Raw genomic sequence first — 9,097 nt, 5'->3', positions numbered from 1 at the left:
CCCGCGGGCTCAGGCAATCCACTCACCTCAGCCTCCCAAAGGTGCGGGATTACAGGCTGAGCCACTGAGCCCGGCTTGAACGGATTTAAAAAATGCCCTGACTGTACGTTCCCTACAGGAAAGTCACTTCACCTGTAAAGAACCATATAGACTGAAAGTCAAGGGATGGAAACAGTTATTACATGCAAAGAGAAACCAAAAGTGAGCAGGAGCAGCTATACTTTTATCAGATTAAAGAGACTAAGTCAAAAACTACAAAAAATTGACAAAGAAGGTCATTATATAAGTATGAAGGAGCACTGGTTCACGCCTAAATCCCAGCACTTTGGGAGGCCAAGGTGAGAGGATTGCCTGAGCCCACAGGTTCGAGACCAGCCTGGACAACTTGGTGAGCCCTCCTCTCTACAATAAATCAAAAAATTAGCCGGGCATGGTGGTGTGTACCTGTAGTTCCAGCTATCTGGAAGGCTGAGGCAGAAGGATCACCTGAGCCCAGCAGGTCGAGGCTGTGGTGGCCAGGAGCATGCACCACTGCACTCCAGCCTGGGCGACGAAGTGAGACTCAAAAAAATTAAAAAAAAGAACTAGTATATGGAAATTAAGCAACATGCTGATTGGTCAATGAGGAAATTAAGAAGAACATGAAATAATTTCTTGAAACAAATGAAAATATAAACACAACAAGGCTGAGTGTGGGGGGTGCATGTCTGTAATCCCAGCACTGTGGGAGGTCCAGGTGGGAGGGTTGCTTAAGCCCAGGAGCTCGAGACCCCATCTCTAAAAATTAAAAAGAAAAAAAAACACAACATACCAAAACCCATAGGATACAGCAAAAGCAGCATCAGGAGGAAAGTTTACAACAATAAAAGCTTACATCAAGAAAAAGTGGAGGCCAGGTGCAGTGGCTTATACCTGTAATCCCAGCAGTTTGGGAGGCCAAGGCAAGAGGATTGCCTGAGCCCAGAGGTTCGAGACCAACCTGGGCAACTTGGTGAGAACTCGTCTCTACAATAAATCAAAAAATTAGCTGGACATGGTGGCGTGTGCCTGCAGTTCTAGCTACTTGGAAGGCTGAGGCAGAAGGATGACCTGAGCCCAGCAGGTCAAGGCTGCAGTGACCATGAGTGTGCCACTGCACTCCAGCCTGGGCCACAGAAGGAGACTCAGATTAAAAAAAAAGTAGAAAGATTTGAAATAAACACCCTAAAGCTGCATCTCAAGGAACTTAAATAGCAAGTACAAACTAAATCTAAAATTAGTAGAAAGAAGCAAATAATAAATATCAGAGAGAAAATAAATAAAATTGAGCTAAAAAAACAAAAAGTCAATGAAACGAAAAGTTTATTTTTTTGAAAAGATAAACAAGGCCGGGCTCGGTGGCTCAGCCTGTAATCCTGTGCTTTGGGAGGCCAAGGTGAGTGAATTGCCTGAGCCCACAGGTTCGAGACCTGCCTAGGCAACTTGGTGAGACCTCATCTCTACAATAAATAAAAAAATCAGCTGGGTGTGGTAGCGCATGCCTGTAATTCCGGCTACTTGGAAGGCTGAGGCGGAAGAATCGCTGGAGCCCAGCAAGTCTAGGCTGCAGTGGCCGGGAGCGCCCACTGCGCTCCAGTCTGGGTGACAGAGTGAGACTCCAACTCAAAAAAAAAAAAAGAAAAGAAAGGATAAACAAATCTGAAAAACCATTAGCTAAACTAACCCTGAAAAGAAGAAAAAAATCCAAATAAATAAAATCAGAAATGAAAAAGGAGACATTGTAACTGATACCACAGAAACACAAAGGATAAATAGAAACTATTATGAACAACTATACACCAACAAATTAGGAAAACTACTGGAAATTTTTTTGTTTCCTTTGAGTTGGAGTCTCACTCTGTTGCCCAGGTTGGAGTGCAGTAGCACGCTCATGGCCACCACAGCCTTAACCTACTGGGCTCAGGTGATCCTTCCAAGGAACTGGAACCACAGGCGTGCGCCTCCACACTGGGCTAATTTTTTGATTTATTGTGGAGACAAGGTCTCCCCAAGGTACCCAGGCTGGTCTCGAAACCCTGGGCTCAGGCAATCCTCTTGCTCCTACCTCCCAAAGTAGTGAGATTACAGGTGTGAGCCACGGCGCCTGGCGCGTGACTATGATTAACAGCAACTTATTGTATATTTTCAGGTAGCTCGGAGAGCAGATTTTGAAGCTTCCTAACACAAAGAAATAGTAAATGTGTGTGGTGATGGATATGCTAATTATCCTGATTTGTTCATTATACATTATATAAATATATCAAAACATCATATTGTACCCCATAAATAGGTATAATTTTATGTGTCAATTAAAAATAATTATAAAAGCAAAACAATAATAAATCAGTGCCTAAAGCCAGGTGTGGCGGCTTACGCCTGTGACCCCAGCATTTTGGGAGGCCGAAGTGAGAGGACTGCCTGAGCTCAGGGATTCGAGACCAGACTGGGTAACTTAGCGAGACCTCATCTCTACAATAAATTCAAAAGTTATCTGGGTGTGGTGGCATACACCTATAGTCTAAGCTAATTGGAAGGCTGAGGTGGAAGAATCGCCTGAGCCCAGCAAGTCAAGGCTGTGGTGGCCGTGAGTATGCCAGTGCACTCCAGCCTGGGTGACAGTGACAAGAGTGGGACTCCGACTCAAAACAGAAAAAAAAAATGCCCCAAACAAAACAGTGCCTGACACGGTAGCACAGATAAATTCTGGCACTGGAGTGTTCTCTGTCTTTAGACAGCCACTAAATACCTGTCCTTTCTGGTAAACACCTTCCAGGAATTCCACTTCTCGGAAACGACAAGGACAAGCCTGACAAAAATAAACACAACAAACAGACTCAGTTATTTGGAAGGCAGAAGCAGAAGGATCGCCGGAGCCCAGCAGGTCGAGGCTGCGGTGGCCAGAGTGGCCACTGCCCTCCAGTGTGGGCGACTGAGTGAGACTCCAACTCAAAAAAAAAAAAAAAAAAAAAAAAAGAAGACCTGGAGAGGCTCAACCATAGACAATGCTCTCACTCTGTGTAGGAGTAAATGCTCTCCAGGTGGCATTTTTTAAATATTCTGCATGTTTTACCGCAATATTATGTGTGTGAGTTGGGGTCTCACTCTGTTGCCCAGGCTACAGTGCAGTGGCACCATTACAGCTCACTGCAGCCTTGACCTCCTGGGTTCAGTCAATCCTCCCATCTCAGTCTCCTGAGTAGCTGGGACTATAGGCATAGGGTGCCACACCCAGCTGATTTTTTTATTTGTAGAGACAAGGTCTTGCTATGTTGCCCAGGCTGGTCTTGAACTCCTGGGCTCAAGAGATCCTCTTGCCTCGGCCTCCCAAAGTGCAGGGATTACAGGCATGAGCCACCGCGCCCGGCCAAATTCCATTCTCTTATTCAAATTATTTTTTATTTTTATTTTTCTCACGCAGAAAAGCAAAGATGCCAGAGTCTTCCAGTCCAACAACGCACAAGGAATATTATTTGCCCGTATCAGGAAGCCCCCAGAGCTGACAGATGACAGGGAAAAATGAGGGTGACTTTTGGCTACTTGAATGGGCCCTTTGAAGGCTTCTGATACCCCCACACTTGCTGAGGCTTTTCTGCTGGGTTTTGGGAAAAGGATAACCTGTTGATACTCAGGAGAGCAGGGAAAGCGGGAGAATGAAGAAGTCACATGGTACAGGCTATTGTCTTTGTGCTCCACTGGCTGAAAGGGCTGGAGACATTTTTCATGCCCCAAAAATCTCCAACAGGAAGAAAAGCAGGTGCTCAGGGCTGCCAGTGGCCTGTGGGTCCTACTAGGGGTGGAGGGCTAAACAGAGGCCCTATGTGTAGGACATGAGGGAGTGTCATAACATTGTACTTGCTTTGGGCTCCCTGTAACTGCATGCCACATTGGGTACCCATTCCTTTCCTTTCCTTCTTTTTCTTTTTTTTATTTTTCTTTTTATTTTTTTTTGAGTTGGAGTTTCACTCTGTCACCCAGACTGGATTGCAGTGGCTGCTCCCGGCCACCACAGCCTCGACCTCCTGGGCACCGGCGATCCTTCCGCCTCAGCATTCCAAGAAGCTGGAACTACAGGCACATGCTACCACACCCGGCTAATTTTTTGATTTATTGTAGAGATGAGGTCTCGCCAAGTTGCCCAGGCGGGTCTCGAACCCGTGGGTTCAGGCAATCCCACTCGCCTCAGCCTCCCAAAGGCACGGGATTACAGGCTGAGCCACCAAGCCCGGCTTGTTTTTTTGTTTTTTGTTTTAGCTAGAGTCTCATTCTGTCACCCAGGCTGGAGTGCAGTAGCACACTGACGGCCACCGCAGCCTCAACCTACTGGGCTCAGGTGATCCTTCTGCTTCAGCCTTCCAAGTAGCTAGAATTATAGGCATGTGTCACCACACCTGGCTAATTTTTTGATTTATTGTAGAGATGAAGTCTCACCAAGTTGCTCAGGCTGGTCTCGAATCTGTGGGCTCAGGCGATGCTCTCACCTCAGCCTCCCAAAGCGCTGGGGTTATAGGCGTGAGCCACCGCGCCTGGCCTCCTTTTTATTTTTATTTTTTTGAGTCAGGGGTCTTACTCTGTCACCCAGGCTAGAGTGCAATGGCATAATCACAGCTCACCATAGCCTCAACCTCCTGGGCTCAGGTGATCCTTCCACCCCAGCTTCTTGAGTAGTTGGGACTACAGGTGTGAGCCATCACACCTGCCTAATTTTTTTGATTTTTTTTGTAGAGACAAAGTCTTGCTATGTTGGCCAGGCTGGTCTGGAACTCCTGGACTCAAGCCATACTCCTGCCTCGGCCTCCCTAAGTGCTGGGATTACAGGCGTGAGCCACCACACCTGGCCCCTTTTCCTTTCTATGTGATAATATAGCAGAATGTGGCAAATGCTCAAATATATATTTCCTGTGTGATCGACTGAATGAACGCAGAAACACATGAGTAGCTGCTTCAGAAACACATGAGTAGCTGCTTCGGGGTCAGCAGTTGGCCCCATGGCAATCACCTGGGATGACAAATTGTCTCCCACTAACCCTGTGGCAGAAACAGGGGCTGGTAGCAGTTAAAGGTATTTCCTTTTGAAAGTTAAGCTGTAAGCTTTAAAGACCTGCCAGGCCAGTTTTGTTTAAAAGAGCCAAGTAGCCAAGGACTGGCGACTTTCACGGAAATGCAAAAGAGTAACTAATTCACAGACTTATCCAAAACCCCTCTTTTGAAGTTGACTGTTTACAACCCTGCTTGCAGACCCTGCTGCCCTGCAGTTCCTGGAGACCATTTCTTCTTTGAAAGATCTGATTTTTCTGAACCTTGTAAATTCCAAAGAGAATATGTAATCGCTCAACACGACCCCCTCCCTTACCTAAACAAAGGTATAAGACCCCTCTTCTTCTGTTCTGTGGGGCTGGATGCATTAGCCCTCGAGCCCGCCGGCGTAATAAAAGTTGCCACTTCTTATAATAGTCTCGGTGTCACGGCCTCTCTATTTCCCACTACAATAATACCAGAGCAGTAAGCAGGAAACAAAGGGAAGTACAGGACTTTACTGCTCCCCAAACACCTCCAGGGGGAGTCCCCTCTTACTGAGTACCACAGCCACAGGACTACATAAAAGGTGCTACATGACGGGTTTCTCCAGCACCTGAAAAGTTATTTACAAAGTGTCTGTCACCAGGGTGAAAAACACCCCAAGTTTAGATACCAGTCAGTGTTTCTTTCCCTCAAGAATAGCTCAGGTTACAGCTTTTGTGAAGAGCAAGCGAAAACAAAAAGTTGGAAAACATATAAATTCACAGCCACAAAACGGGGAGGCGCTGCTAACACATCTTTGTCTCACAGGAAAACACACTCTTAGAAGCAACCCTACAGGATTGGGTTGAAAGTCAACAGGAGGCCCATCAAATGAGCTCCACAAACCCATCTTGTCAGACCAGGTGTGTGGCAAACCCATGCAGAATTCAAGGAATGCAGATGATCTGATAAAAGGCCTCAGGTTAAAATGCTGCCCTGGGCTTTCCCAAATCCAGCAGGCATTTCCCCCGCATGAACCACATTTTCAGACCCGGTGTCCTTATCTGTTCTTGTGACACTGGGTGCATTTACAGAGTGTTTGGTTTATTTTCTGCTACAGTGATGATAATAGACACTTTGGTCTCTAGGAGCTCCAAGTAAGATTAATGAGAGGTTTTATAACCTTAGGAAGAAAAATTAAAAAAAATACAAACACAAGCTGGGCTCGGTGGCTCAGCTTGTAATCCCGCGCTTTGGGAGGCCGAGGTGAGTGGACTGCCTGAGCCCGCAGGTTTGAGACCCGCTTAGGCAACTTGGTGAGACCTCATCTCTACAATAAATCAAAAAATTAGCCAGGCATGGTAGCGTGTGCCTGTAGTTCCAGCTACTTGGAAGACTGAGACGGAAGGATCGCTGGAGCCCAGCAGGTTGAGGCTGCAGTGACCAGGAGCGGCCACTGCACTCTAGTCTGGGTGACAGAGTGAGACTTCAACTCAAAAAAAAAAACAAAAAACAAAAAAACACACACACATAAGCAAGGATCTGGGGTAGAAAGCAGAGAACCAGGATGCTGAGCAAAACAACAGACTAACGGAGTAAAAGTCATTCATAAGCAAGAAGATTGAAGTTAGAGGGAGAGAGTCGTCTACAGTAGATTTCTGCCGGCTTCACCACAACCAAGCAGCGACCCCTGGGAAAGGTGGGGAGGGCAGAAGGGTCAAGAATGAACTCTTTATGTGGCATCCCCCTGGATACATGAGGCACCCAAATATCAGCAACCGCTCCAGATAACTGAATGCCGCCCAGGTAAACAGTGAAGCTTTTCTTCTACTATGTTTGTGAACATCCTATCAAAGATGGTTTTCCTATCATCTTTGTCAGAGATGACCAACATACATTCCTAAAGAAAGTGAACATTCCACATAACTTGGTCATAGCATGATTTTGCAGATGACAAAACCAAGAACCAACATGACAAGGGATGTGTCACCAAACTCTGTTTTGTTGCAACAGAGCAACCACCTTAGAGAGTACTTTCCCTTCCTTGTCAGGTAAACAAGGTCAGATCTTAAATCCATGCTCTTCAATTTCAGGAAAACCCCTCCCTTCCTCCCTTTCTTCCTGTTTTTCCCTCCTCTCTCCCTCTCCTCTTTTTCTTTTGAGTTGGTCTCACTCCGTTGCCTAAGCTGGAGTGCAGTGGCACTCTCACTGCCACCACAGCCTCAATCTGCTGGGCTCAGGTGATCCTTCCGCCTCAGCCTTTCAAATAACCAGAACTACAGGCACGCGCTGCCATGCCTGGCTAATTTCTTGATTTATTGAAGAGACGAGGTCTCACCATGTTGCCCAGGTTGGTCTCGAATCCCTGGGCTCAGGCAATCCTCTCGCTTAGGCCTCCTGAAGTGCTGGGATTACAGGCCTGAGCTTGTTTCTTAAGCACTTCTGAGAAAAGAGAAAGAAAAAAAATATGCTACCCTTTCTGTTTAAATGTCACTGGGTAAACAAGTATAACATGGAGGACTGGCTGGGGGATGGATAGGCAGGAGAGGGAATGACACATCTTTCAGAACGTGCAGCACCTTACCGACTTTCTTTCTTTTTTTTTTTTTTTGAGTTGGAGTCTCACTCTGTCACCCAGACTGGAGTGCAGTGGCCACTCCTGGCCACCGCAGTCTCGACCTGCTGGGCTCCGGTGATCCTTCCATCTCAGCCTTCCAAGTAGCTGGAACTACAGGCATGCGCCACTACGCCTGGCTGATTTTTTGATTTATTGTAGAGATGAAGTCTCGCCAAGTTGCCCAGGCAGGTCTCGAATCCACGGGCTCAGGCAATCCACTCACCTCAGCCTCCCAAGGCACAGGATTACAGGCTGAGCCACCGAGCCCAGTGGGGAAACATCTTTATTCCAGGCAACAAGATTGGGATCTGTTATCAAGGGAAAAAATGGGAAGGCTGTACATTAGGTATGTAACTAGTTACATATGATAATAATATCACTATTTATTGAGCACTTACTTTGTGCCAGACATAGTCCCAAGCACTTAATAAATGTGGCCTGGTCAAAAGATTGCCCTTTGCCCCTTTTGCAGTCAGGGACACACACACACACACACACACACACGTGCGCGCGCATGCATACACACACACAAACACACACACACACACACACACACACGAGCCACTTACTTGGGCATGGCCCCCACATTGTGAGTTTCTGATGTGAGAAGTCTTTGTAACTTTGTGACCCTGAGCAGGGAGAGGGCAATGTTCTCTTAACATAATAAGGTCAGAATTCATGAAATTAAATCAAAGCACTGTAACCAGGAGGAATACGAATTTCTCATGCAGATGATAGAGTGGGATGTTTTCAGAAGGAAATTAATCTTTGTAGTTTGAGACATGTTTTATTTTAAATATATTGCAAGAAAACCGGTCACAACCTGGCATGGAAAGCCCCCCCGTTCCAGTCAGCACCTTGGAAAGTCTGAGACGATTCCCCTCCCCTCCCCCAGAGGAGTCAACAAATAGCAAGACTAAAGTCCCCTTGTTCCTCTCTGCAGTCAGCAGAAACTTGGAGAAGAAAGGCTTTTGACAGCCAGCGGAAGCATGTACTTTGCAATTTACAAAAAGGGGTTCTGGGATGTTGTCATTTTCACAGAGATGGGTGGCATCCCATGGGAAATAGGAGATGCCCCAAGACTGGAGATGTGACCTGGGGGCTCCCGAGAATTGGTGACTTAGGCAGAACGGAGCTGGATCCTGTCTACGGAACAGCCAGTCTGAACAAAGACCCCTGCACCTAAGCTTGACACAGAAATCTTGCCAGCCGTGAGGGCCTTCACAGGTTGGAACAGAGGGCATATCAGGGTAGCCCATTTATTACACAATCCAGAAGGACTCTCTCGAACATTTTTGCCTGTGTAAGGTCCCACAGTTTTTGTACAAGACTATATAAAGAGCAAGCCCTGAGCTATGACTGAGTTTGAATGCCAACCAACCTGAAGTCTTGGGTCAGGAATAGTTTGCTTTCAGAAGAATAAAATGAATTTCCTGGCATGTGTCCTAAATTGCAAGGAAATGA

The 9,097-nt window shown here is 46.5% G+C and overlaps 1 pseudogene; it reads right to left on the bottom strand.

Moving 5' to 3' along the window:
- LOC103270603 overlaps positions 1-5,926 on the bottom strand; it is a 29,241-nt pseudogene extending 23,315 nt beyond the window's left edge.
- Between the last annotated feature and the right edge of the window lie 3,171 nt (positions 5,927-9,097).

The sequence above is a fragment of the Carlito syrichta genome, unplaced genomic scaffold (genome assembly GCF_000164805.1).
Source record: "Carlito syrichta isolate Samal-C Ts95f unplaced genomic scaffold, Tarsius_syrichta-2.0.1 Scaffold309881, whole genome shotgun sequence".
In the NCBI taxonomy this organism is placed as follows: domain Eukaryota; kingdom Metazoa; phylum Chordata; class Mammalia; order Primates; family Tarsiidae; genus Carlito; species Carlito syrichta.
The sequence above is the reverse complement of the archived record's forward strand: the minus strand, read 5'-3'. Positions and strand labels throughout refer to the sequence as shown.